The 27,160-nt window shown below is 50.0% G+C and overlaps 1 pseudogene; it reads left to right on the forward strand.

The window, feature by feature from the left end:
- Positions 1-336: 336 nt before the first annotated feature.
- The window catches only part of LOC122696144, a 31,848-nt pseudogene continuing 5,024 nt past the window's right edge, over positions 337-27,160 (forward strand).

A 27,160-nucleotide genomic window follows, 5' to 3' on the forward strand; every position in this document is an offset into this window, starting at 1 on the left:
CAAGATGCCCAGTTGGGAAATACCGGAGAGGCCTAAGGGAAGGGGCATGAGGACCAGGGTGAGGGGAGCCAGAGGGAAGCAGGCAGGCTTCCCTGGGGAGGTGGTGTTTGGGGTTTGGCTAAAGGCGGATGGTCAGGAAACCCCAGATGGGGCAGAGTGCTGCAGGGCAGTGAGCGAGGGCCCCCGCCTGCACCGCTCAGGTGACAGCCTCTGTGTGGGCGTCACTCCTGGTCTCCTTCCCGCTCCGTCCACCAAAGGGCGGTGGCCCCATCGGCTGGCAGGAGGCGGGCCCCGCAGGCAGGCAGACGTCCTCCAGCCCCTGTGCTGGCCGAGGAGATGGAGCCGCGGGGCTGGCTGCCTCTGCTCCTGTGGTTGGGCCTGATGTGGCCCCTGGGGGCTCCTTCTGAGCCCCGACTGAGGGTATTCGTGGTTCCTCACAGCCACATGGACGTGGGCTGGCTGCACACCGTACAGGTAGGTGCCCCGAGTGACCCCTGCACACCTCTTGAAGCTGCGGCTCTTTTTCCATCTGAACTCCAGAGTGGGTTTGTGTCCCGGGTCTCTGCCATCAGGGAACTCGGCCTTGGGCCCACCTGTACTTGGCTACTTGACTGGATGTCGGCCTCTCGGGTGGCTAAGATAGTAAAGAATCTGCCTAAAATGCAGTGACCTGAGTTGATCTCTGGCTCAGGAAGATCCCCTGGAGAAGGAAATGGTAACCCACTCAAGTATTCTTGCCTGGAGAATTCCAAGGACAGAGGAGCCTGGTGGGCTACAGTCCATTGGGTCACAAATAGTTGGACATGACTAAGCAACTAACATATACTGGCTGTGGGCTGGGGTGAGAATGTGTTCCCAGCCTGCAATGTGTGGAAGGTGTTCTTCATAATTCCATTGAGTGAATGAATGAACCAGGGCAGAGGAAAAGAGGGAAAGACTGATTTCCATAAGTTTCTGGTGCAGGTAACTGAAATGATTACCCAGATCTGTGCAAGCTCTTTTCTGGAAGGAGGAAGGAAATAAGTGAATATGACCACTCTGTGATCATGGATACAATAGTTTCCATGAGACGTTAATAAGTGAGCCGCTCATTTTAAAGGGATTTGGGCAGCAAGAGGCCCTGAGGCTGAGTGTTGAGTCTGGTCCCGGCTCACTGGGCAGCCTCTGTGGGTGGTCACCCACCTGCATGTGGAACTGCTGACGTGTGGGAAGCAGGCTTGTCAACCCCAGTTTACAGAACGGACACTGAGGCCCAGGGTGGGGTGCTGCCCAAGTCAGCAGACATTGCCACCTTGCCTGATAACCGCCTGCCCAGGGCTCCTTGCATTCCTTTATCAGCATCTGGGCACCACGGTGAGCCAGCCTGACCCAGATGGGAGCAGGCTTAGCTCCATCCTGGGGGCTCCCAACCTCGGGGGAGGAGATAGATCCAGAGAGACGACTCGCGGGGTCAGCTCCTCTCAACCTCAGCTCTGACACACACTTCCCCAATCGCTTCATCCCAAGAAGGCCCATCTGACTCTCTCAACCTCAATCCCAGGGCCCTGTTATCAACTGAACTGTCCTCCAAGGCAGGAGTAGTCAGCACACCCCTTTGGGAAGCTGGCCTGGGCCTTGGCTGGGCTGGCACATCCCTCTGTTACATAGAGTTTTTGTCTCATCACGACTCTCCTCAGGGGAAGGCTCCCATCTAAGGGGGTCTGCCCGGGTCCTTCTCTCAGTGCAGGGCTCACCGCCCGTCCAGCACAGAGTGGTTACCAGGTTACTTGTCGGAAGAGCAGAGAAAGGAGAAGGGTAGGGCATGGGGCAGGCTGGGCGGGAGCGCCAGTGGACCCTGGACACCGTGTCTCCCTGCACATTCCTCCTCGGTCCCTGGTCCACGTCCTCTGGTTTCCCCCATGGGTCTGGAGTGATGGTCTCTCCCCCTCCCCACCCCAGGAGAGCATGCAGGCTTATGTCATCAACGTCTACAACACCGTGGTGGAGGAGCTGACCCTTGAGAAGAAACGCAGGTTCATCGCTGTGGAGCAGGAGTATTTCCGGCTCTGGTGGGATGGCGTCGCCTCGGAGGAGCAGAAAGGCCAGGTAACACTGCCCTCAGGGGGTCCTCACCAGGCAAATGAGAGCAGACGTCCTGGGGGGTCCCAGAGATGACCCTTCAGGAAGCTCCTGGGTTGTGTTCGTGTGACCAGGGCAGGGCTGCCTAGACCAGGAGGCCCCAACCCAGCTGAGCTGTGCCCAGGGTCCGTTTAGTACAGGTTTGTGGTCAGCCTCATGCCCAGGGGACAGGGTTGTGTTTGATCCTGCCTTTCTGGTTCCTCCTGAAAGGTTGCAGCTCTGGCAGCCCAGCCGGGCACTCAGCTGGTGAGAATGGGGTCACCTTTCACACTGGGCAATCCAGGGTGACCTGTGTCCACACCCTCTGACCTCATTTATGAGTCTGCGTGGCTCCCATGGACACTGGAGCCGGTGACCATCCAGGGCTGCAGGAGACCCTGTGGATTAACCTCCAGGCCTGATTAACTCCGTGTCACAGATGGTCAGAGGCCATGGTCCTTGCAGGGACACTACGAGTGACCTGTGTCAACACCCTCTGACCTCATTTATGAGTCTGCATGGCTCCCACGGTCACTGGAGCCAGTGACCATCCAGGGGTGCAAGGGACCCTGTGGTTTAGCCTCCGGGTCCTGATTAACTCTGTATCACAGGGGTCAGAGGCCATGGTCCTTGCAGGGGCAGTTTGGGGCCAGGTCCTCTCCCCCTCTCCACAGGATCACAGGTAGGGGCTGATCTCTTCAGCTGCATGTGAATTCACTGGTAGCATGATTAATGTTAAATTCCTGATTTAGTTAATTATAAAACAGCTATAATGATCTTCTTGCTCAACACTTACTGAACTATAGAATTAAAGGCATGCAGCTGCTAACGTTTACTTTCAAGTGGTTTAAGTAAACCATATTTTGTATTAAAATAAGTAAATAGTGTTGAGGAAATAGGTGAACAATATTAACAGTGAGATAATCTGGGGAAGCTGAAACTCCAGTTCTTTGGCCACCGGACGTGAAGAGCCAACTCATTGGAAAGGACCTTCATGCAGGGTAAGATTGAGGGCAGGAGGAGAACGGGATGACAGAGGATAAGGCGCTTGGATGGCATCACCAACTCAGTGGACATCCAATTGAGCAAACTCTGGGAGATAGTGAATGACAGGGAAGCCTGGAGTGCTTCAGGCCAAGGGGTTGCGAAGGGTCAGAGATAACTGATCAACTGAAAAACAACAATCTGTTGAATGACTTATGGGAAGTGAGCTTTTTTACAATCCTTGCAAGGCTTTCATAAGTCTGAAATTATCCCAAAACAAAAGGTGTGAACATATATACCTGTATATATGCCTGATGAAGCAGCAGCCAGGGCCAGGTGCTTTCTCAGAGCTGGACACAGTGCTGACCAGGTCAGACAGCGTCCTCCTATTTGCAGAATAAATGAGGCTGAGGAGTTTGAAGGAAGGACCATGAGATGCAGTAGACATGAGACCAACAAACATAAACGGTTCAGCCTGGGAGGTGTAACCTGGCCTTTTCTCTCTGCCCACCATGCCAAGGTCCGCCAGCTTGTGGCCGAAGGTCGCCTGGAGTTTGTCCTCGGAGGCCAGGTCATGCACGACGAGGCCGTGACCCACTATGATGACCAGATCCTCCAGCTCACAGGTTTGATTACCCTTCCCCAGACCAGGGTCCCTGTGGCCTCCATGGGGCTGGGACTGGGTATCTGAGCCCTCGTCCTGGACTCCATCTTCCACCCTCAGCAGGAGACTGTGACCATCAAAACTGTGATTGCTGGTTCTGCGTCCATGTGTGTGCCTGAGTATAGGAGATAAAGATGTGGATTCTAGACAGCCAGCCTGGCTGTGTCCTGACTCTGCTAACTCCCAACCCTGTGAAACTGGGCAAGTGATGCAACCTCATTAAGCCTAGGTTGCCTCCTGTATAAAAACATTTGATAATGATGCATGATCTATCTCAAAGGGGTGTTATAAAGTTTAAATTGAAATAATTCAAATAGATCACTTTGAGTACAGCATGTGGGTCCCTAGTCAATGATCAATAAGGGTCAGATGCCATCTCTGCCATCACCTCACATACCAACTGTTCAAGCAATACCAACACCTCCAACACCACCGCCATCACCACCATGACAATTGCCTCCATCCCTACCTGCACCTGTATCACCTCCAACAACACCACCTCCAAGTCTGTTATGATTGCCCCCTACACCACCCTCACCACCACTAACATCTTAGCACATCACTGCATAATTTATGACACCAACACCTCCAGCATCAGCGCCATCAGCATCACCACCATTACCAATGTCACCTTCACTATCTGCACCTGTACCACCTCCAATATCACTGCCTCCAAGTCCATGAGTCCTCCAGCACCACCATCATCACCACTAACACCTCAGCACATCATTTCATCACTCCTAACACCAACACCTCCAACACCAACACCAAAATTACCACCATTATCACAACCTACCCACTATGCACCTTTTCCAAAACCACCACATTCCCCACCACTATTAGCACTCCCACCACCAGAAAAATTAAATGTACATTACTTTTTTAAAACACCGTTCTTGTACAGAAGGGGGACAAAAAGAAACAAATGTTGAAAAATATGGGAAACCTATTGAAAATGTGTTCTTTTCTCTTTTCCCCATTTCTCATTTCACCACCAACATCAATACCACTTCTAACTCTAGTGCATACAACCACTCTCTCAACCGTTACACCCACACCCTCACAACACCAACACCTCTGCTACCATCCAAATCTCATCACCTTCACCACCATGAAAACCAATAGCACCTCGTCTACTGCTAACATTACACCCTCTGCCATCAACAACTCTATCTCCACCACTGAAGCCCCACCAGAATCCCCAGCACGATCACCTTCATGGTCACCTCTAACACTCCAACCGCTCCTGGCACCATCAGTACCAGCACCACCACCAAAACCTCCAGGGTAACTCTACCACCTACTGCAGCACCACCATCATCAGTGCCAACACTGTAACAGGAAACTGATAAACGTTGCCAGCACCTCTACCATCCTCATACCATCATCATCATCGCCAACTCCATTCACACCATTGTTATCCCTGCCAACACCACAACCACTGTCATCATAGCCATCGTCACCATCACGGCCGTCATCAGTACCACCACCACCATCTCTTCCATGTGCATTACTGACACAGGCACGTCACACCACCATCACCTTCACCACCTCCATCACCACACATACTGTCACGAAGGGCGCATTCTCCTCCACTGAACAAGTGTTTTTCACAGGCATCACTTCACTCACCCCGGAGCGCAGGGTGTCCAGAGGGCGTCAGGCTCTCAGTCCCTTTCGCAGAAGGGATGCTAAGACAAAGCTACAAGAAGCACAAAGGGTCAGTGGGAGAGCCAGGCTGACTGCAGTGTGGGCTGGGTGCTAGCCCATTGTCACTCCACTGTAGAAACTCCTGAGTTTCTACTGCCTTATTTCTAGATGTAAGTGATAAGCTCATGGGAATCTTTGTGTTTTTCCATATAAACTCACCCATCTGCAAAATGCAGCCTCAGGCCTCACTTCCTGCCTTCTTCCTGTTCCTTCTGCTTCCTGCTTCCCAGATCTGCCCCTAAGACACGGCCTCCTGCGCTTTCAGAACAGGGTTTCTTGTTGTTTCCAGCAGACTCACCTAGGGAGTCTTATGTCCTGGAACCTTCCACTGGGGCCACAGTGCTTGAGCACCTCCCCTCTTCTGGCAATGACCGGTGCCTGATTCTCATCTGGGTCCCCAGGGCTCAGTCCAGGATTTGACCAGACCAGGGCTGGTGGACATAGAGGGAGGGAAAGGGCACTGATCTGTCTTCCTCTGGGTACCTACAGAATGATCATTCCTCACCTCTGGTCTCAGATCACCATGCTCACCTCCCTGAACACTGCACACTGACCTTGCAAGCCAGACCAGAGGAGCCAGAGTCCAAGCATAGACAGGTTCCCATCACTGGGGCAGGAAGGGCTGTGGACCTCTCAATCCTCCCCAGGACATTCTCTGAGGCTCCATTTCCAAGACCAGCCAGGCCTGTGGGACCCTCAGAGGATGGGCCCTGACTTCATCTCATGATGACCTCCTGTTCTAAGAACAAGGCATACACTTACTTCCTCCAGTCCTGGTCACAGTCCTGTGGGACTGTGGATGGGGAGACTTACAAAACCCCATTCTTGCAGGTTGACTATCAGGCAAAAATGCTGCTGAAACTTACATGAATCATGCTGCTAGCAGGTGATGGTCACATTCTTTTTTCAAAATGCTACTTACTTTTTCTTATTATATATTTTATTTAAGTACGGTTGACTTACAGGGTTTAGGTGCAGATTGATGTGATTCAGGTATACATACACACACATATTATTTTTGAAATTTTTTTCTTTTATAGGTTATTATGAGTTATTGACTATAGTTCCCTGTGCTGTACAGTATACCTTTGTTGTTTGTTGCATATCTATTTTTTAATTAAAAATCTAGAATTCCATTCATACTTAGTCAAACAAGTAAAATCAAAATGTCATACATTTTTAGTTAGGCAGAAATTCATAAATGTTCTAAAATATATGAGTATATGTTATGCATATTATATACATATATACACATATAGAAAAAAGAATTTCTCTTACACTTGAAGAAGGGGTGAAAGAGAACTAAAAAAGAAATGAATAAACTGGAAAACAAAAACTAAATGAAATGGGAGCACTGAATATTAAATAGAAAAAGGGAAACAAACTAGATAAAAGTAAAAGATCATCATATAGTCCAGTTGTTTTTATCTATGGTGGTTCATTAGAATCATATCTGGAGCTCTGGAGGGAAAAAAAGCAATACTTGGGCATTTGTGTTAAAAAAAATTCAAAAAAAAATTCTGATATGTATCTGCATTTTAAAAAGTGATTACAGGTTTTTCTATTAAATGGTAGTTTTGGTGATATAGAGTTCTATTATTTTTCTGTTGACTAATCATGACGCAATGGCACTGAGTAATAGTTACATAGTCACAAAGGTTCTTATCGATTTTCACAATCAATAGCCAGGCAAAAAATAAAAGATAATTGCAATTACAAATGATTATGGGAACATGATTAACCTAACAATATAAAATAGGAACAAATTATTTTTGTGGGTTAAACAGAGTGACCTGGTGAGTGGAGGTTGGTGCTTTTAATGCATTTACATTCGAGATGATTATCAATATGTTTGATCCAATTACCATTTTCTTAATTGTTTTGGGTTTATTTCCTGTAGATCTTTTTCCTCCCTGTGTTTCCTGCCTAGAGAAGTTCCTTTGGCATTTGCTGTAAAGCTGGTTTGGTGGAGCTCTCCAACAAATGTAAAGGATCTTCTCTAGACAGGAAACACAGAAAGGGTGTTTAACTTGAGCCCAAAACAACAAAGTAAATGGCAATGGGATCATACTTATCAGTAATTACCTTAAATGTAAATGGGTTGAATGCCCCAACTAAAAGACAAAGACTGGATGAATGGATAGAAAAACAAGACCCCTATATATGTTGCCTGTAAGAGACCCACCTGAAAACAAAGGACACATAAAGACTGAAAGTGAAGGGCTGGAAAAAGTTATCCACATAAATAGAGACCAAAAGACAGCAGGAGTAGCAATACTCGTATCAGAGAAAATAGACTTTAAAATAAAGGCTGTGAAAAGAGACAAAGAAGGACACTACATAATGATCAAGGGATCAATCCAAGAAGAAGATATAACAATTATAAATATATATGCACCCAATATAGGAGCACTGCAATATGTAAGGCAAATGCTAGCAAGTATGAAAGGGGAAATTAACAATAACACAGTAATAGTGGGAGATTTCAATACCCCACTCACACCTTTGCATAGATCAACTAAACAGAAAATTAACAAGAAAACACAAGCTTTAAATGATACAATGGACCAGTTAGACCTAATTGATATCTACAGGACATTTCACCCTAAAACAATAAATTTTACCTTTTTCTCAAGTGCACATGGAACCTTCTCCAGGATAGATCACATCCTGTGCCATAAATCTAGCCTTGGTAAATTCAAAAAAATTGAAATCATTCCAAGCTTCTTTTCTGACCACAATAAAGTAAGATTAGATGTCAATTACAGGAGAAAAACTATTAAAAATTCCAACATATGGAGGCTGAACAACACGCTGCTGAATAAACAAAAAATCATAGAAGAAATAAAAAAAGAAATCAAAATATGTATGGAAACGAATGAAAATGAAAACACAACAACCCAAAACCTATGGGACACTGTAAACGCAGTGCTAGGGGGAAGGTTCACAGCAGTACAGGCTTAACTCAAAAACAAGAAAAAAGTCAAATAAATAACCTAACTGTACATCTAGAGAAACTAGAAAAGGAAGAAATGAAGAACCCCAGGGTTAGTAGGTGGAAAGAAATCTTAAAAATTAGGGCAGAAATAAATGCAAAAGAAACGAAAGAGACCATAGCAAAAATCAACAAAGCTAAAAGCTGGTTTTTTGAGAAGATAAATAAAATTGACAAGCCATTAGCCAGATTCATCATGAAACAAAGGGAGAAGAATCAAATCAACAAAATTAGAAATGAAAATGGAGAAATGACAACAGACAACACAGAAATACAAAGGATCATAAGAGACTACTATCAGCAACTATATGCCAATAAAATGGACAGCTTCGAAGAAATGGACAAATTCTTAGAAAAGTACAACTTTCCAAAACTGAACCAGGAAGAAGTAGAAAATCTTAACAGACCCGGAAGCACAGAAATCAAAACTGTAATCAGAAATCTTCCAGCAAATAAAAGCACAAGACCAGACAGCTTCATAGCTGAATTCTACCAAAAATTTAGAGAAGAGCTAACACCTATCCTACTCAAACTCTTCCAGAAAACTGCAGAAGAACGTAAACTTCCAAACTCATTCTATGAGGCCACCATCACCCTAATACCGAAACCAGACAAAGATGCAACAAAAAAAGCAAACTGCAGGCCAATATCACTGATGAACATAGATGCAAAAAATCCTTAACAAAATTCTAGCAAACAGAATCCAACAACATATTAAAAAGGTCATACATCATGACCAAGTGGGCTTTATCCCAGGGATGCAAAGACTCTTCAATATCTGCAAATCAATCAATGTAATACACCACATGAACAAATTGAAAGATAAAAACCATATGATTATCTCAATAGATGCATAGAAAGCCTTTGACAAAATTCAGCATCCACTTATGATAAAAACCCTCCAGAAAGCAGGAATAGAAGGAACATACCCCAACATAATAAAAGCTAGATATGACAAACCCACAGCAAACTTTATCCTCAATGGTGAAAAATTGAAAGCATTTCCCTTAGAGTCAGGAACAAGATAAGAGTGCCCACTCTCACCACTACTATTCAGTATAGTTTTGGAAGTTTTAGCCACAGCAATCAGAGCAGAAGAAGAAATAAAACATTCCGGATGGGAAAAGAGGAAGTAAAGCTCTCTCTGTTTGCAGATGACATGATCCTCTACATAGAAAACCCTAAAGACTCCACCAGAAAATTACTAGAGCTAATCAATGAATATAGCAAAGTTGCAGGATATAAAATTAACACACAGAAATCCTTTGCATTTCTATTCACTAACAATGAGAAAACAGAAAGAGAAATTAAGGAAACATTTCCATTCACCATTGAAACGAAAAGAATAAAATACTTAGGAATAAATCTACCTAAAGAAACACAAGACCTGTAAATAGAAAACTATAATACCATGTTAATTGATTGGAAGAATCAATATAGTGAAAATGAGTATACTACCCAAAGCAATCTATAGATTCATGCAACCCCCCCCCCCCCCCCCCCACATCAAGCTACCAATGGTATTTTCCACAGAACTAGAACAAATAATTCACATTTTTGTATGGAAATGCAGAAAAGCTTAAATAGCCAAAGCAATCCTGAGAAAGAAGAATGGAACTGGAGGAATCAACCTGCCTGACTTCAGGCTATACTACAAAGCTACAGTCATCAAGACAGTATGGTACTGGCACAAAGACAGAAATATAGATCAATGGAATAAAATAGAAAGCCCAGAGATAAATCCAAGCACCTATGGACATCTTATCTTTGACAAAGGAGGCAAGAATATACAATGAAGAGAAGTCAGTCTCTTTAACAAGTGGTGTTGGGACAACTGGTCAACCACTTGGAAAAGAATGAAACTAGAACACTTTCTAACACCATACACAAAAATAAACTCAAAATGGATTAAAGATTTGAACATAAGACCAGAAACTATAAAACTCCTAGAGGAAAACATAGGCAAAACACTCTCCGACATAAATCACAGCAGGATCCTCTATGACCCACCTCCCAGAATATTGGAAATAAAAGCAAAACTAAACAAATGGGACCTAATTAAACTTAAAAGCTTTTGCACTACAAAGGAAACTATAAGTAAGGTGAAAAGACAGCCCTCAGATTGGGAGAAAATAATAGCAAATGAAGAAACAGACAAAGGATTAATCTCAAAAATATACAAGCAACTCCTGCAGCTCAATTCCAGAAAAATAAATGACCCAATCAAAAAATGGGCCAAAGAACTAAACAGACATTTCTCCAAAGAAGACATACAGATGGCTAACAAACACAAGAAAAGATGCTCAACATCACTCATTATTAGAGAAATGCAAATCAAAACCACAATGAGGTACCATTACACGCCAGTCAGGATGGCTGCTATCCAAAAGTCTACAAGCAATAAATGCTGGAGAGGGTGTGGAGAAAAGGGAACCTTCTTACCCTGTTGGTGGGAATGCAAACTAGTACAGCCACTATGGAAAACAGTGTGGAGATTTCTTAAAAAACTGGAAATAGAACTGCCATATGACCCAGCAATCCCACTGCTGGGCATACACACTGAGGAAACCAGATCTGAAAGAGACACGTGCACCCCAATGTTCATCGCAGCACTGTTTATAATAGCCAGGACATGGAAGCAACCTAGATGCCCATCAGCAGATGAATGGATAAGGAAGCTGTGGTACATATACACCATGGAATATTACTCAGCCATTAAAAAGAATTCATTTGAATCAGTTCTAATGAGATGGATGAAACTGGAGCCCATTATACAGAGTGAAGTAAGCCAGAAAGATAAAGAACATTACAGCATACTAGCACATATATATGGAATTTAGAAAGATGGTAATGATAACCCTATATGCAAAACAGAAAAAGAGACACAGAAATACAGAACAGACTTTTGAACTCTGTGGGAGAAGGTGAGGGTGGGATGTTTTGAAAGAACAGCATGTATATTATCTATGGTGAAACAGATCACCAGCCCAGGTGGGATGCATGAGACAAGTGCTTGGGCCTGGTGCACTGGGAAGTCCCAGAGGAATCGGGTGGAGAGGGAGGTGGGAGGGGGGATCGGGATGGGGAATACGTGTAACTCTATGGCTGATTCATATCAATGTATGACAAAACACACTGAAATGTTGTGAAGTAATTAGCCTCCAACTAATTAAAAAAAAAAAAAAAAAAAAAAGAGAGAGATGTTTTGGCCAGGAGTCCCCATTTTTCAAAGGATACCATGACCATTCCATATCACAGAAGAAGATCAGGCATGTCTTTTTAACCCCTGGGGATCAAACTTCTCCCTGCATTAAAAACAAACAAACAAACAACAACAAAAAAAAACAGAAAAACATTTTAAAAGAGTGGTTCTGGAACTGCTAGCTCCCGTCTGTAACAGAGAAAACAGCGGCACCCACAGCCATGCTTTTTTCCACCAGAGGCGTCCTTCCCTGCTCTAGATGGGGGTGTACACAGGCTCTCCACCAAACCTTTCCGTCTCTGGTCAGACTTTGTCAGTCCCTTCCCGACGCAGGCATCTTACCCGTCCTTCTCAGATCTACCACCGAGGCAGGGGGGAGAGCACAAGGGGAAGACCTGAGAGCATCTCAGACTGATGTAGTGCCATACCACCAAAACCTTTGTTTGATAGGCCCTCTTCTCTGAAGCCACCTGGGTTGGAGCAGAGTACTTTTCCCAGAATGTTTCCCAAGCTTGGGCTCCTAGGGAAGGCATCCATCTTTCATGTGCCTGAGTACAGTCCTGACCGCAGTAGAAGCAGTGAGTCATAAAGGGACACACAACAGCCAAGATATCCCATCTGAGAGTAACCAGGCCCGTATATGTATAGCCAAAGAGGTGGTAGGGGGTTGGCCAGAGATTAGATTATACTGGGGGGAAACCCTGGGGGAATTGGAATCAATGGCATCTCAAATATGGGACTTTCTGCAGTCACCCTGATTCCTGCTTCTATGGATAAAGATATGAATAGACCAATGATTCTGGGAAGAAGTCCTAATATTAGCATCTATTTCACAAGACCCTCCTTGCCTATTAGGTGGCATCCCAGCCCTGGAGAAGGGCACAGGGCCCTGAGGGAGTGACGAAACTTATCTCTTTGCAGAAGGACACGGGTTTCTCTATGACACATTTGGGGTCCGGCCACAGTTCTCCTGGCAGGTGGACTCATTTGGTGCATCCGCCACGACCCCCACCCTCTTTGCCCTGGCGGGCTTCAATGCCCACGTCATCTCCAGGATCGACTACGACCTGAAGGAGGCCATGCAGAAAAACCGGGTGAGTGGTGAGCCACATCTAGTCATCCACTTTCTCACCATCAGAACTGAAAAACGCTGCTGTACCTTTAGTGATGGTGATGAGCTCCCTGTGTCTGGGGACATTCAAGGCAAGTTAGAGACAGCCCGGCTGGCAGACCCTGGCGGAGAGTCCTGCCCTGAGGAGGGTCAGATGAAAGTGCAGGCAGGCACCGTCTGGAGGGCCAATTCCTCCACCAATATGGCTTTGCGAGGTCAGGGGGAATCTAAAGGAGGGGGCAGCAGAGGGAGATCTTGACCATGAACCACTGAGAGGAGCGGGTGTGGGCGGCTAGGAGACTGGGGTCGGGTCTGGAGAGGGGAGCCGCAGCCACGTCGCCCCTGGGCCTCACCCTGTTCCCTCTGGGTCTGCAGCAGCTGCAGTTCGTGTGGCGAGGGTCCAGATCCCTGTCGGCGCAGCAGGAAATCTTCACACACGTCCTGGACCAGTTTGGCTACTGCTCGTGAGCACCTGCCTCGGGCCAGTCCCGGTCCCAGCACCCTCCCTCGACCAGCTTAACCACACCCCTCATGGCCAGCCCTGAGGGCTCGCACTGAGCACCCATCTTACAGAAAGAACAGCTGAGGCCTGGACACCCAGCCAAGGTCCAGCGGTAGCAGCATGGGGCAGCTGGAGTGGCTCAGGCAATTGAGTTGAGGCTTCCGAGTTCTGGCACCAGCCCTCCTGTGGGCTGTCTGGTGGGGGGCCCTGCATCCAGTCCCCTCTGCCCTCTGTTCCTCGAGGCCGTGGGTGGGGGCTGAGCCCTCGTGAACAGGGGAGGTGGGATGAAGCGGCAGCTGAGAGAAGAGGCAAGGGGGACTCACTGGCAGGTTCTGGGTGCCCTGTAGGATCAGAGTGAGGTGCCCAAGTGGCCAGAGGGCTCACGCGGGGGCATCTTCTGTCCATGCAGCTCTCTGCTGCCCACCACTGCCCTGTCCACCCCCTGATAGGAGACAGAGGCCCCGATGCTCTGGCCTCCCTGAGCCCTGCCTGCCTTCCAGACATTGTGCTGCTGTCCTTTTCAGGGCTGGGCCCCCTAATGCTCCTCTCTCTCTCTCAGTGAGGGATTTAACTGGGATGGCGAAGCCATCTTCCCAGGTACACCCGTGAATGGCTTGTACCCCCAAATACAAATCCCTGTCACTGAGGACAGCATCCCAAACTTTACCAGTCTCCTGTTGAACAATGTGTTGACTCGAGCCTCCTGGTTCCGGACACCACACATCCTCTGGCCCTGGGTGAGTTGGGGTCCCAGGCCCTGGTTCCTCAGCTCTGCGCAGGAACTGCTCTCTTCGGTCTGACACCAGCACTTGCGTCCACCTCTAACTATTCCAGTGTCCATCCAGGCGGTGGGATTTCCCAGCCCCAGCTCAGTCCTCCTTCCCTGCACCCTGAGTCCTCACCCAGTCTACCAGCTCCTTCCCCACCCTGGATCACCCCCAAAGTCTCCACCTCTGATGCATCTCCTCCCCCACGCAGGCTCCAGCTCCTTCCCAGCACTCCCCCTCCTTTCCCCTTAACAGTGCTGGGAGCAGAGGCCTCGACCTGAATCCTGGCTCCCTACTCAGGGCCTGTGAGACTCTGAACACTCTGAGCCTCACTTTCCTCATCTGTGAAATGGGGATGATGACAGGACCTGCTCCATAGGCTGGATTTGAGGTCAAGTGGGGAAGACACCCCTGGGGGACAGTGCCCGACACCCAGTCACCATTGTGGTCACAACCAAACTGGATGGAGCACCTGCTGTGCTCCCAGAGGAGAGAGCTAGTGAGCTACGTGGGGGGCTTCAGGGTCCACCAGGGGAGAGGGGGGTGGCCGTGGGGATAAGAGAAGCACTCCCTGTGCAGGTTGGGCTCTGCACCCAGAAGGGCTGGGCATTGCTTCTATCCCCCTGCTGCAGGGATGTGACAGGGAGTTCTTCAATGCCTCGCTGCAATTCGCCAACATGGACATTATAATGGAATACATCAACAGTCACGCATCGGAGTTCAATTTCTCGATGGAGTACGCCACGCTAGGCGACTACTTCCAGGCTGTGCACTCTGACCAAGTCGCCTGGCAGGTTGGAGACCACCACGACTTCCTGCCCTATTCCTCGGGTAGGAGCCTCTGGGGGTAGGGGGGGGGATTCGGTGCCAGAGAGAGGTCACCAAAGCAGTGACAGGCGGTTTCCCAGGCTGCTCAGCTCCGTCAGTGGAGCTCACAGGGCCGCTGGATCACAGGCAGCCCTACCTCACCTGCCTGCCTCACGTGGATTGCCTGGGGTGGGGACAGAGGATAGGCGGGCTCAGTGTTGTCCACTGTTCCTTCCCCAGTTCCCTCCTTTCACAAGAGAGGCTTGAGTGATGTCCAGAGGCAGCCTTGGTATCCGGTGGGGCACTGGCGGGGGTAGGTAATGCCCCTTTGGGACTTCGTCATGCCATGACCTTTGTGTCCAGGGTGAGGAGAGTGGTTTCAGGGATCTCAGCTCCCATTGGCCACACCACCCAGCCCCCATGGGCAACCAGAGGGACCCACTCGAAGGCATGCCTCTCCAGACCCTGAGTTTCCTCAGAGGCACAGAGGGGCGGTCAGCACTCCAGCCCTTCCATTCTGTGTCCTGACCTCCTGGCCTCATCCCTCTACCTCTTCCTCTGAAGTCCTCCAGGGCCCTTCCCCACAGGGCATCCCAGGGACCCCGGTGCACACTGGGATTCTTGTCCTCGTCACAGTCCTTCAGCACTCGGGCCTCTCCAGGCCTGCCCCAGCCCAACCTAACCCTGCCAGCTGCCCAGGCCTTCCAGGGATCTTGTACCATTGCTGACCTGGCTGGACCAGAACCCTGAGATCACCCCCTGGCCTAGGCTGTGTCCCTGGGGACCCAGGCTGATCCACCTCTGACCTCATCTTTCTCAGCATTTCCCAGGTGGGGCTCAGGGGCCTCCGTGGGCAGGCCCTTACACCAACTCCTGGCCTTTTGCTCCTAGACATGCATCATGCCTGGACTGGATTCTACGCTTCCCGAAGTGCGTTCAAGGCGCTGGCGAGGCGAGCCAGCGCTCTGCTGTACGCTGGGGAGTCCATGTTCACACGCCACATGCTGTTGGCTCCGCACCCACACCTGGACCCGGCCTGGGGCCTGCAGCAGCTCCAGCAGCTCCGCTGGGCGGTCTCCGAGGTAACGCAAGGCCTCCCAGAGACAGGACAGGAATGGACCCTCCTGGGCTGTGTGCTTACCCACCCCCACCCCCCCAGGCCAGCACTCCTCCCTGTCCCTGGTCCCTACAGGTCCCTTTTACAGATGAGAACACTGAGGTCACCTTGGTCACAAGACCATGCATGATGAAGCTGCCCCAAGGCTAGGACCATGGCCTGCCAAGACTTAGAGCCAGACAGCCCCAGAGTGGAAAGGGCAATGTGGAGCGGCATTGGTGTCCAACTCTCCTGGCTGGTTCAGATCCCAGCTCAGCTCAGTGACCTGAGGCTACTGACTCTCCCTCTCTGAGCTCTCATTTCCTCCTTGGAAAGTGAGACCCACATGCTGACTCAGCACATTGATGGGATAGTTGAATGTGATCGTACTCATAAGGTGGTGGGCTCTGTGGCTGACACAAACAAAGTTGCTCATGAATCTCCATCTTACTTGTTCCCCACTGTGCAGAAGGGAAAAATGAGACCCAAGATTTCCTATAGCTTTTCTCTTCTCCACTCAGAAATGGGCCACACGGGCCATGACATTCATAGTCTAAAGGGAATTGCTGGCAGGCCCACTCATTGTGCAGTGTGAGATGGGATTAACTTTAGCATCCATCAAGGTGGGCGGATGCGTGGCTACACCTCACGGGGACTCAAGTTTCCCTTCTGGGAAGAGAAGGTCATCCACCCTACATGGTGCAGTCAAGTACCAGGCCAGGTGTGGGGCTTCTCTGGAGCAGGTTATCAGCACTTCTGGGATGACTGGGTCACAGTGGGAAGCTTGGCAGGGCCCTTTCCAGAGGTCTGTCTTCTGTCCAGGGTCAGGGACACAAGTTATGTGTTTTCCCGAGGTCAACAACATTTGGACAAGATCATCAGCCTCTCTGACCTCAGTTTTCTCTTCTGTAAAGTGGGAGGAACCCCCAATTCTCCAGCAGCACCTGCTGAGAGGGAAGAGGAGTCAGGGCCCAGTGGGTTGAGGACAGCAGGTGCTGAGCAGAGGCTGGCCTGACCTCACTCTTGTCCTGCTCCTGCGGGGGCCCAGGTCCAGCACCACGACGCCATCACCGGGACTCACGCCCTCAAGGTTGATGACATGTTTGTGGAGCACCTGAGCACCGGGATGCAAGGGGTGCACACGCTGATGGCCTCCATCATCCAGGACAGGTCTCCAGCCCACTCAGGTAAGCAAGGCCCGTGGGGGCACAGTGGGCTATGGTGTGTGTCTGCCCCGGCCTGAAAAGAGAGCCTGAGGATCAGGGGATGGACTGGGACACCTGAACTTCAGACTCGAGTCCCGTCTAGGGGAGGCTCTCATTTCAGTGTGAGCTGGGCAGGTGCCTTCACTTCACTGAGCCGTTTCCACTCTGTGATTCAGCAAAGGCTGATATGCCAACTAGAGGCAGGAATAAATGCTAACGCAGTCTGGATGTTGCCAGGATGTTGCCAAGCACACTGCTCGCACAATTTAGTGTAGCACCTCACATCTCTGAAAAGCTGGAAGTGTCACTGTCCTCACTTCATAGCTGAGGACACACACAGAAGGCAGAGGTCATGGACCTGAGCAGGGCCACACCAGAAGGATTAGGGCCAAGAGTCCTGTGCTGCCCAGCTCTGCAGACAGGTGCACATGTTCTTTTGACTTGGCGGATGTCCCAGTTGGTGAATGACTGGTCACCCCAGTTGCCTGGAGCTGACAGTCTTCATCCTTGAAAATCCTGGGCAAACAGAGACAACTGTTCTCCCTGCAGGAGCATGTGGCCCGCCCACCTTCCCAGGGCCTATGCTCACCCTCTGGCACTGTGCCCTCCCCGCTCCGCCCCTCCTTTCCCTGCTCCGCCCTCCCCTCCCCTCCCCTCCCCGGTCCGTCCTCCCCTCCCCTCCCCGCTCCGTCCTCCCCTCCTCTCCCCCAGCTCTGACCTCCGATCTGCATCTGTGTACAGTCCCATCCTACCTTCAGACCCTGGAAGGGCCCTGGGGTCAAGGGTGCAGCAGACTGGAATCCTGTCCACGGCGACTGCAGTCAGCAGAGGATGATGGTCATAGAAAGGGAGGTAGACCTGGGTCGTTCCAGTGTCTGGTGAGGCCAGCCATTCCCATGAGCTCATGGGGGCAGCTCCCCAAGCAAGGGGCAGGTGGAGAGCCCAGGAAGGCATCCAGCCACGGGAACTGCCTGGGCAGAAGCCAGAGACTGGACAATGTGTGCCGTGTCCAGGGATCCGGGAGTCATCGGATGTGGTCATAGCCTGGGGCACGTGGGGTGGGGAAGGAGCAGAAAGAGAATCCAGGTTCATACCAAAGAGGCCTCCAGGGCTGACCTTGGTGATTGATCTTGACCCTTCAAGCTCCAGAGAATTCTGTCTGTACATTGCCAAGTGCTCAAACTTTGGAGTCAGGCCTTAGGACATGGGTCGCCTTGGACAGCTGACCCTTCTCTCTGGACTTCAGTGTCCACACTGAAGTAAAGCGGGCTAACAAGGAGAGATGAGTGAGGAGCTCATGGACCCTCCTCTCTGGGGGTATGCCCCCCCCCCCCCACCCCGCATCCTTCCTGGGAACCAGAACGCAGCTTGAACAGATGAGGATGGGGTTGGACGTCAGAGAACATGTGTCTGTCTGTCCTTCCCCCTGAACTCTGCAGGGCTGGTCTCACCAGCCTCAGTTTCCCTTGTTCCGAGGGGCGCCAGGGGTGAGGGGTGGGTCAGGTCCAGCAGTAGAGCCTGTTCTCTGTCTGCAGGCCCAGAGCCTGGGGGACGCTTTGCGGTGGTCTACAACCCACTGGCCTGGACAGTCACCACCATCATCACCCTGACTGTGGACTTTCCCAATGTCAGCGTCACAGATGAGTCAGGCCGCCCCGTGCCTGCACAGGTAAGGGGGACATCCCGTCTAAGGTGCATGCCCTGTTGCTGCCCCTGCTCTGGGCTGAGCCCCAAGAAGTGGGCATCTAAAGGGAACATGTGACAGGCTGCCCTCACTGTGAGGACAGTGTCATGGGGTGAGTCATCATCAGGGTCAGTGGATCCACCCAGGGGACTGACGCTGGGCTTTGGGCATCTGAGTTGACCAGAATCCACCTGTAGTCCAGAGCCACAAGAGACATGGTTTCAATACAGGGTCAGGAATATCCCCTGGAGGAGGGCATGGTAACCCACTCCAGTATTCTTGACTGGAATATCCATGGGCAGAGAGCCTGGTGGACTACAGTCCATGGGGTTGCAAAGAGTCAGACAACACTGAGGCAAACTGCTGTATATGTATCCATAACCCTGTGTAAATTTCTACTTCTCATGGGGAAGCCAGCAATAGTCTTCATTGTGCAAATTTATGTCACGTCAAATTGTGGAACATCTTAAAGAGCTGGGAATACCAGACCACATGATCTGCCTCTTGAGAAATCTGTATGCAGGTCAGGAAGCAGCAGTTATAACTGGACATGGAACAACACACTGGTTCCAAATAGGAAAAAGAGTATGCCAAGGCTGTATACTGTTACCCTGTTTATTTAATTTATATGCAGAGTATATCATGAGAAATGCGGGACTGGGTGAAAAACAAGCTGGAATCAAGATTACTGAGAGAAATATCAATAAACTCAGATATGAGGATGATACCACCCTTATGACAGAAATGGAAGAAGAGCTAAAGATCTTCTTGATGAAAGTGAAAGAGGAGAGTGAAAGAGTTGGCTTAAAGCTCAACATTCAAAAAACTAAGATCATGGCATCCGGCCCCATCACTTCAAGGCAAATAGATGGGGAAACAGGGGAAACAGTGGCAGACTTTATTTTTGGGGGTTCCAAAATCACTGCAGATGGTGACTGCAGCCATGAAATTGAAAAACACTTTCTCCTTGGAAGAAAAGTTATGACCAACCTAGACATCATATTAAAAAGCAGAGACATTACTTTGTGAACTAGGTCCGTAGAGTCAAGGCTATGGTTTTTCCAGTAGTCATGTATGGATGTGAGAGTTGGACCACAAAGAAAGATGAGCACTGAAGAATTGATGCTTTTGAACTATGGTGTTGGAGACGACTCTTGAGAGTTCATTGGACTGCAAGGAGATCCAACCAGTCCATCCTAAAGGAAATCAGTCATGAATATTCATTGGAAAGACTGATGCTGAAGCTGAAACTCCAATACTTTGGCCACCTGATGCAAAGAACTGACTCATCTGAAAAGACCCTGATGCCGGGAAAGATTGAAGGCAGGAGGAGAAGGGGATGACAGAGGATGAGATGGTTGGAAGGCATCACCGACTCAATGGACATGAGTTTGAGTAAACTCCAGGAGTTGGTGATGGACAGGGAGGTCTGGTGTGCTGCAATCCTTGGGGTCACAAAGAGTTGGACACCACTGAGAGAATGAACTGAACTGATGGAGGTGCTGTGTTAGCGACAGGCACCAAGCTGGGACACCCACATCCTGTGTGGTCCCTCCTCATCTCCTTCCCAGATCTGGAGCTTGACTTGGCTCTAGAGGTGACCCTACTGTCACCAAGCCAGCCCTTCCTTGGAGTGGTGGAGGAGGTGATGCCATCAGTCAGCCATTCAGCAAACACTCCTAAATGTCTGTTCCAGCCCTGGCCCCAGATGAGTGTTCATCCCTGGACTCGGGAGCCATAGTGGATTCAAGGAACAGATACAGACATGGACAGTTAAGGTGTGGGATGGTGAACTGGCAGCCAGGGCAGTGGCCCTTAGCTAAGACACAGGATGAAGATTCCTCTATATCATGGTCTGGGGAGGGGAGGTGCTGGGTTGAGTAGACCTAAGACATAACTTCCCCCTTCCCCACCCAAAGGCTCCACCCACCAAGCAGATATGCTCTTAAATACTACCGAACACCTAGGATGTGTCAGGCGTTACTCTAGGCACTGGAGAAACTTTCACAAACAAGCAGACAAAAGTCCCTGCACTCAGGGGGCTCCTATTCCAGTGGGGGGATCCAGGCAAGAAGAAAATAAGAGTATAGGAGTGGCTGATGACAATTGTGGTGGAGGAAATCCTTTAGGACAAGTTGGGAGTGTGGGGTGGGGACGGGTGTCTGCTTTAGTTCAGAGAAAGGCTGGGCTGGAGGCTGTGAGGAGCCACATGGGTTTGCTTATGGCCCCCCAAACCCTCCACAAGACCCAGAAATGACACTTGTTCCCTAGAGAGTGAAGGACCCCCTGCATGGACCCACTGTCCTCAGCCAACTCCCTTCCCTGAACCAATGACTTGCAGATGGAGAAAGGGCTCAGGGTGACCTGGAAACCTCCCTCTTCAGGAAAATTAGAGGATTAAGAGAAAGCGAGGCCCCTCCAAAGTGGTCGAGGGAACAGCATGAGCAAAGGCTCAGAGGCAGGAACAGGAAGGAGTTTGGGAGGAGGGCAGGTGGTTTACAGCCTTGGTGGAGAAGGAGGAAGGAGGGAGAAGAGGCTGGACCCAGTTGAGCAGGGAAGATGCAGGAGGGGAAACCAGCTCAGCCCAGTGATGGATGACCGCTGTCTCCATGGAGAGCAAGCACTCCATCCACCAGATGTGTAAGCCCAGGGTTTCCAAGGAGACTGAGGCATCTTCCATCCCTGACATCTACCATTCATCCTGTCCTTCGGGTCTTGCAGGTCCAGCACTCGAAGGAGATGCCCTCTGCCTATGACCTGCACGTGCTGACCACGATCCCAGGACTCAGTTACCGGCACTACAGCATCCGGCCCAGCAGGAGTTCCCAGGAGGACACTGGGGAGACTGCACCCTTCGTGGCCAGCACCCAGCAGTTTGGACGAAGACTCAGGAGACTTGGTGGGCGGGTGGGTGGGAACCTGGTGCCTGTGGTGAACGACTGCTACATCGTCTTCCTGGACCTGGACACCAACCTGATGCACAGCATCTGGGAGAGGTGAGGTGCAGTCGTTGCTGCCTCTGAGGCCAGGAGGACCCTGGACCTGGGCAGGTAATGCCCCACCTGGATCTCCATTTCCTCAGCTGAGGGGCAAGGGTGTGATGGTGGTTAAGCTCCCTGCAGTGCATCGAGCTCTATTTCTAGGTGTGTGAGTCTAGGCCTAGTCACAGAAGCAGCCAGGACCTACAGGATCCAGCAGAGGTGATCAGGGGGAGAGTGTGGGGAGCAGCAGAAATGGAGTGCAGTCCCAGAACGTTCTGAGTCTCCCTGGTCAGGCTGGGAAAGGTGCAGTGAGCACTGTGGGCTCAGGCTCCATCATTGCTCAGGCCCCATGCATCTTTCACCTGCATCAAGCCCTGGTGACTTGAACCTCCTTGCTGTCTCTTCGGATTGGCCTACATGGATGAATCATGCAATGAAATTATACCATATGGGTCCTTGGCAGGATGCCTTCTTTCACTTCTCATCAGGTTTCCAACTTTCATGCATGTGGCAGGGTGAATGAGACCCCTCATTCTTCTTGCAGACTCAATAATATTCTGTTGTACAGATATACCACTTTAGTTCTGCAGAGGCTGTCTCTTTTCACCCCTGGTTCCAGGCTGGCATCTCCATAGAGGCTCTGTGAGCCTGGTTCCAGCATGAGGATGACATGTTGTCCATCATGATGACACTGCTTTCTCTTTCCTCTCTGTGCAGGCGGAGTAACCAGAAGGTACACGTGACGCAGAGGTTCATGGAGTATCATGCGATCACTGATTTCAGTAAAGGCCCCTTTGCAGACAATTATGTGTTTAGACCCGACGGTAGAGCAGAGGCTGCGTGGGAGGCTGTGAGGATGGAGATCGTGGCAGGGCCGCTGGTGACTGAGGTCCGGCAGGACTTCTACAGGTGAGGGCGGCCCCCTGGCTGTGCTCAGCATGTGGAGGTGCTCACAGGCAGGTGACTGAGGCAATGGGGGCCCGTCCTTGCTTCAGACATCCAGCTCCTGGACCTGGGCTTGGCACACAGTCCTTCCTCCCTGGAAGCCCCATGACGTCATGAGCTGCTCCAGTCTCTGCAGGCCTGCTCTCTGGCCTGCGCTGTGTCACCCTGGGGTCACCTGAGTCCAGAGGTGGGACAGGAGCCCATGGTGACAGTGACCAACACCCGAGAGCAGTTCTTGTGTTTCCATCAGCAGGACAGACAGAACCCCCAGGCGTGGCTGGGTACCCAGAGTCTTCAGAGGACAGGGTCCCTCCTGTTCTCTATTCCAAGCAGGCTCCCCGGCTTCCTGGCTGCAGGAAGGATGGAGGGAGGGAAATGGAAGGAGACAAAGGAAGAAAGGAGAAGGGCGGGGCGTCCAGAAGCCTCCCTGGGCTTGACCTACCTGCCTTGCTTCTCCTCCAGGGAGGTGAACGACAGTGAGCCCACGTTCGCCATCTACTCCCGGCTGGCCCACGGGCCCCAGAGCTCTGACGGGGAGCTGCTCTGCCATCGCATAGAGCAGGAGTACCGGGTGGGCCCCTTGGAGCTGAACCGTGAGGCCATCCTGAGGACAAGCACCGACCTGAACACGGGGCGGGTCCTCTACTCGGACAACAATGGCTACCAGATGCAGCGCAGGCCCTACCGGCAGGACACATGGAACGCCATCCCTCGGGTATGCCTTGAACTGTCCCGGGGTGTGGCTACATCAGATTGGTGTAGATCCAATCTGATGGCTGTTTTACAGAAGGCAGGAGAGCCCCCTTAGGTCCAGAACATCTCCCAGAGCCCCGCTGCCCTATATCTGCCCCTAGGGGTACGTCCCAGGCGTGTTCAGACCTGGTCTCAGAGTCTGGGGCTGCCGTGTGTGAGGCGTGTCCCTGAGGTCTGTGTGCACCGCGGGTCCTCCTCAGTCAAGGGGTGACCCACTGGCGATCACTTGAGGACTAAGTAGGTGGTATCTGGCTAGGCCTGAAAGGAGTGTGACCCTCCTTTACTGCTCTGAGCTGAGCCACAGCCTGGCTGCCAGGTAGGGCTGAGCAGGGGCTGAATTCCAAAATCAGACAGCTCCCAGGGCCTCTCCCTCCATCGGCGTGACCTCAGGCGAGTCCCTGGGTGTCCCTGGGCCTCAGTGCTCTCCTGGGAAGACAGTGACCTGCCCCAGAGCTGTGCTGAGCTCAGGGATGATCCAGGAGCAGTTCGATACTGGGACCTGCTGAGCCTCCATCCATGTTAGTTCCCTCTCCTTCCACGGGGGCCCTGAGAAGGAGTGTGGTTCCTCCCTCCTCTGTCTTCCGTGAGCTTCTGTCCCTTCATCTCTGTGACTGGTCCTCACCCACTGTGGTCTGGGCTCCAGAGGGTCCAGGACCATCAGCCCAGGACATCTTGCTCCAACAGAGCAAAGGGCAGGGCTGTGTAAGTGCTTTCCAGCCCAGACGCCAGCCCCTTTCTATTTGGGAACCCCTGGCTTGGGGCCATCTCAGGCTGGACTGGCATAAATGACTCATTATTTCCTTGCAGCAGGGGGACCTTGGGGGCACATTTTACAGGTGGGGAAACAGGCTCAGGCAGGCTGGGTCTCCCAGGCCATAAGGTCAGGAAGCAGTGGAGCTGGCTCTGAATCCCAGTGTGTCCATCCCAGAACTCAGAGCCCCCCCCCCCCCCCCGCCTCCCCCCCCCCCCCCCCCCCCCCCCGTCTACCATGCCACCCTGGGCTGTTGCTGTGCCCATGTAGGGGGCCGCCTGGGGCCATAGGGAGACCCCGGACCTGCTGGCTGACCTGGCCCACTGCTCCCTCCACCAGCCTGCCGATGTTTCTGTCCACAGAATTACTACCCCATGGTGCAGTCAGCCTTCATCCAGGACAGACGAAGCAGGCTGGTGCTGCTGTCTGAGCAGGCACACGGCATCTCCAGCCCAGGGAACGGGCAGGTGGAGGTAGGAGGAGGCCCCTCTGGTCACACGTGGAGACCCCAGGGCCCAGGCAGGCCCGGTCAGACAGTTGTCTTTTGCAGGTCTTGCTCCACCGGCGGCTGGTGAACAACGATCCAGCAAAGATCATTGCTGACCTCATACTGAACGACACCTCAGTCATCCACCCGGTGCTCTGGCTTCTGCTGGGACCCAGGAACCTCACCAGTGGCCTGCACCAGAGGAGTGGGCTGGCGCTGCAGCACCGGCCCATCGTGATGCTCAGAGAGATGAGTGGTAAACATGCTCCTGTCATCACTGCCTGAGGGAACCTACCTGTCCAGGGATGGGGCTGAGCTTGTACTGATAGCTAATGGTGAATGGTGTTGATTTGTGATCTCTGAAGAAGAAGATTTAGCTTTGGCATCAGGTCCCAGGATTGATCACTCAGACCTTTTGTGTGGCAGATGCCCCATTACACTGGAAAATGACAAAGTAGCCTCTGACATAGACATCAGAAGGGGCAGGGAGAGAGCCCCACTCAGTAGTCATATCAAGGCCTTATATACTTTTACCAGACCCACTCCCACAACAGACATCTTAAATTAACAAGATTAGAACTAACAATAGAGAGGTCTTACCAGACCCACTGCCACAAGTAAGTCTTAAGATTAGTCAGGAGGTACCTCTTAAGAAGGAGAAACATGTCCTGGAGCAGGATACTTTTTTATTATATAATCATTAGAACAGAGTTTAAAAAAAACATACTCTTGAGCAAGATGAGTTGTTTTGTTGTGTAATCATTAGCTCTGGGCTTAAAGAAAGTTAGTCTTAAAGATTGTTGTCATAACATCTCAGAGTTTAAGTAACAACATCTTTGTGTCTAAGATGAAGAAATGTAGAAAAAAAAAGTTTGTCCATTTCTTCTTCTGAGGGCCCTGGACTGCTTATCAATCTACCTAAGGATTAACTCTCTCAGTACCTGCCAGGATCTGGGCTACTTTGGGGTAGGATGGGACCAGAGTCCTCATCCAAACCCCTCATTTTTAATGTGGGCAACCTGAGGTGCACAGAGGTTCACTGACTGTTCAAGGTCATACAGCTAGTAGATTCACAGCTGGGACTTACTGCCATTCCCTTCTTATCTCTTTTCCCTCAATCTCCTGTATTTCCTTCTCTGAGGACACTTTCTACTTCTTCCTATGATATATGTCACCATTCAGGTCTGCAGGCTCAGCATTTAAGACTGGCTTTATCTGAATTAAGTGTGCTGTCACCAAGTGAGGGTGATTGTCTTCTATGTCCTGATCTGCGAGTTTTATGAGTTGCCTCTCCTGAGACTTGTATAAGTTTCCTTCACTACAGTTGGGCATCATAGCTAAATGGTTGAACATGAAATACTTTAAACAATGAGTGCATTTGAAAGTATTTGAATATGCAACTATAGAGAATCTTTAAAATTTTATAGACATAAACAGTATGTATCTGTACATTCTGTCTACAGGTATACCTCTACATGTATGCTTTTGTTTTCTTTCTTCTTTTTTTTTTTTTTTTGAGCATTGACGATACTGCATTGTTTACAAATTGAAGGTTTGCTGAATCTTGCAGCAGCATGTGCGTCTGCACTGCTCTTTCAACAGCATTTGCTCAGTTCACATCAATGTATCATATTTTGCTATTTCTCACAGTATTCAAATATTTTTCATTATTACTATAATTGCTATAGTATTAGTGGTCTTTGTCATTGTTCTTGCAGAAAGATTGCTAATCACTGAAGTCTCACCTGAGGTAACCTTTTTAACAAGAAAGCTTTTAATATCTAATGTATATATAAACTGTTTTTCTTAGACAAAGTGCTATTGCACACAATAGATTATAGTTAAGTGTAAACACAAATTTTATATGCACTATGAAACCAAGACACTCAAGTCTGGCTTTATTACAATATTTGACTTATTTCAGTGGTTGCAGTCAAACCCATATTAATTCAAAATTTTGCCTATAATCCTTAAGCTGTTTTCTATTTCTCATCTCTTGCAGAAGTTTTTTTTTTTCCTCTTTTATTTATTTATTTTTTTTCCAGTGGGTTTTCTCATACATTGATATGAATCAGCCATAGATTTACACGTATTCCCCATCCCGATCCCCCCTCCCACCTCCCTCTCCACCCGATTCCTCTGGGTCTTCCCAGTGCACCAGGCCGGAGCACTTGTCTCATGCATCCCACCTGGGCTGGTGATCTGTTTCACCATAGATAATATACATGCTGTTCTTTCGAAACATCCCACCCTCACCTTCTCCCACAGAGTTCAAAAGTCTGTTCTGTACTTCTGTGTCTCTTTTTCTGTTTTGCATATAGGGTATCGTTACCATCTTTCTAGATTTCATATATATGTGTTAGTATGCTGTAATGTTCTTTATCTTTCTGGCTTACTTCACTCTGTATAATGGGCTCCA

This window comes from Cervus elaphus, chromosome 6, assembly GCF_910594005.1.
Source record: "Cervus elaphus chromosome 6, mCerEla1.1, whole genome shotgun sequence".
Classification (NCBI taxonomy): Eukaryota; Metazoa; Chordata; class Mammalia; order Artiodactyla; family Cervidae; genus Cervus; species Cervus elaphus.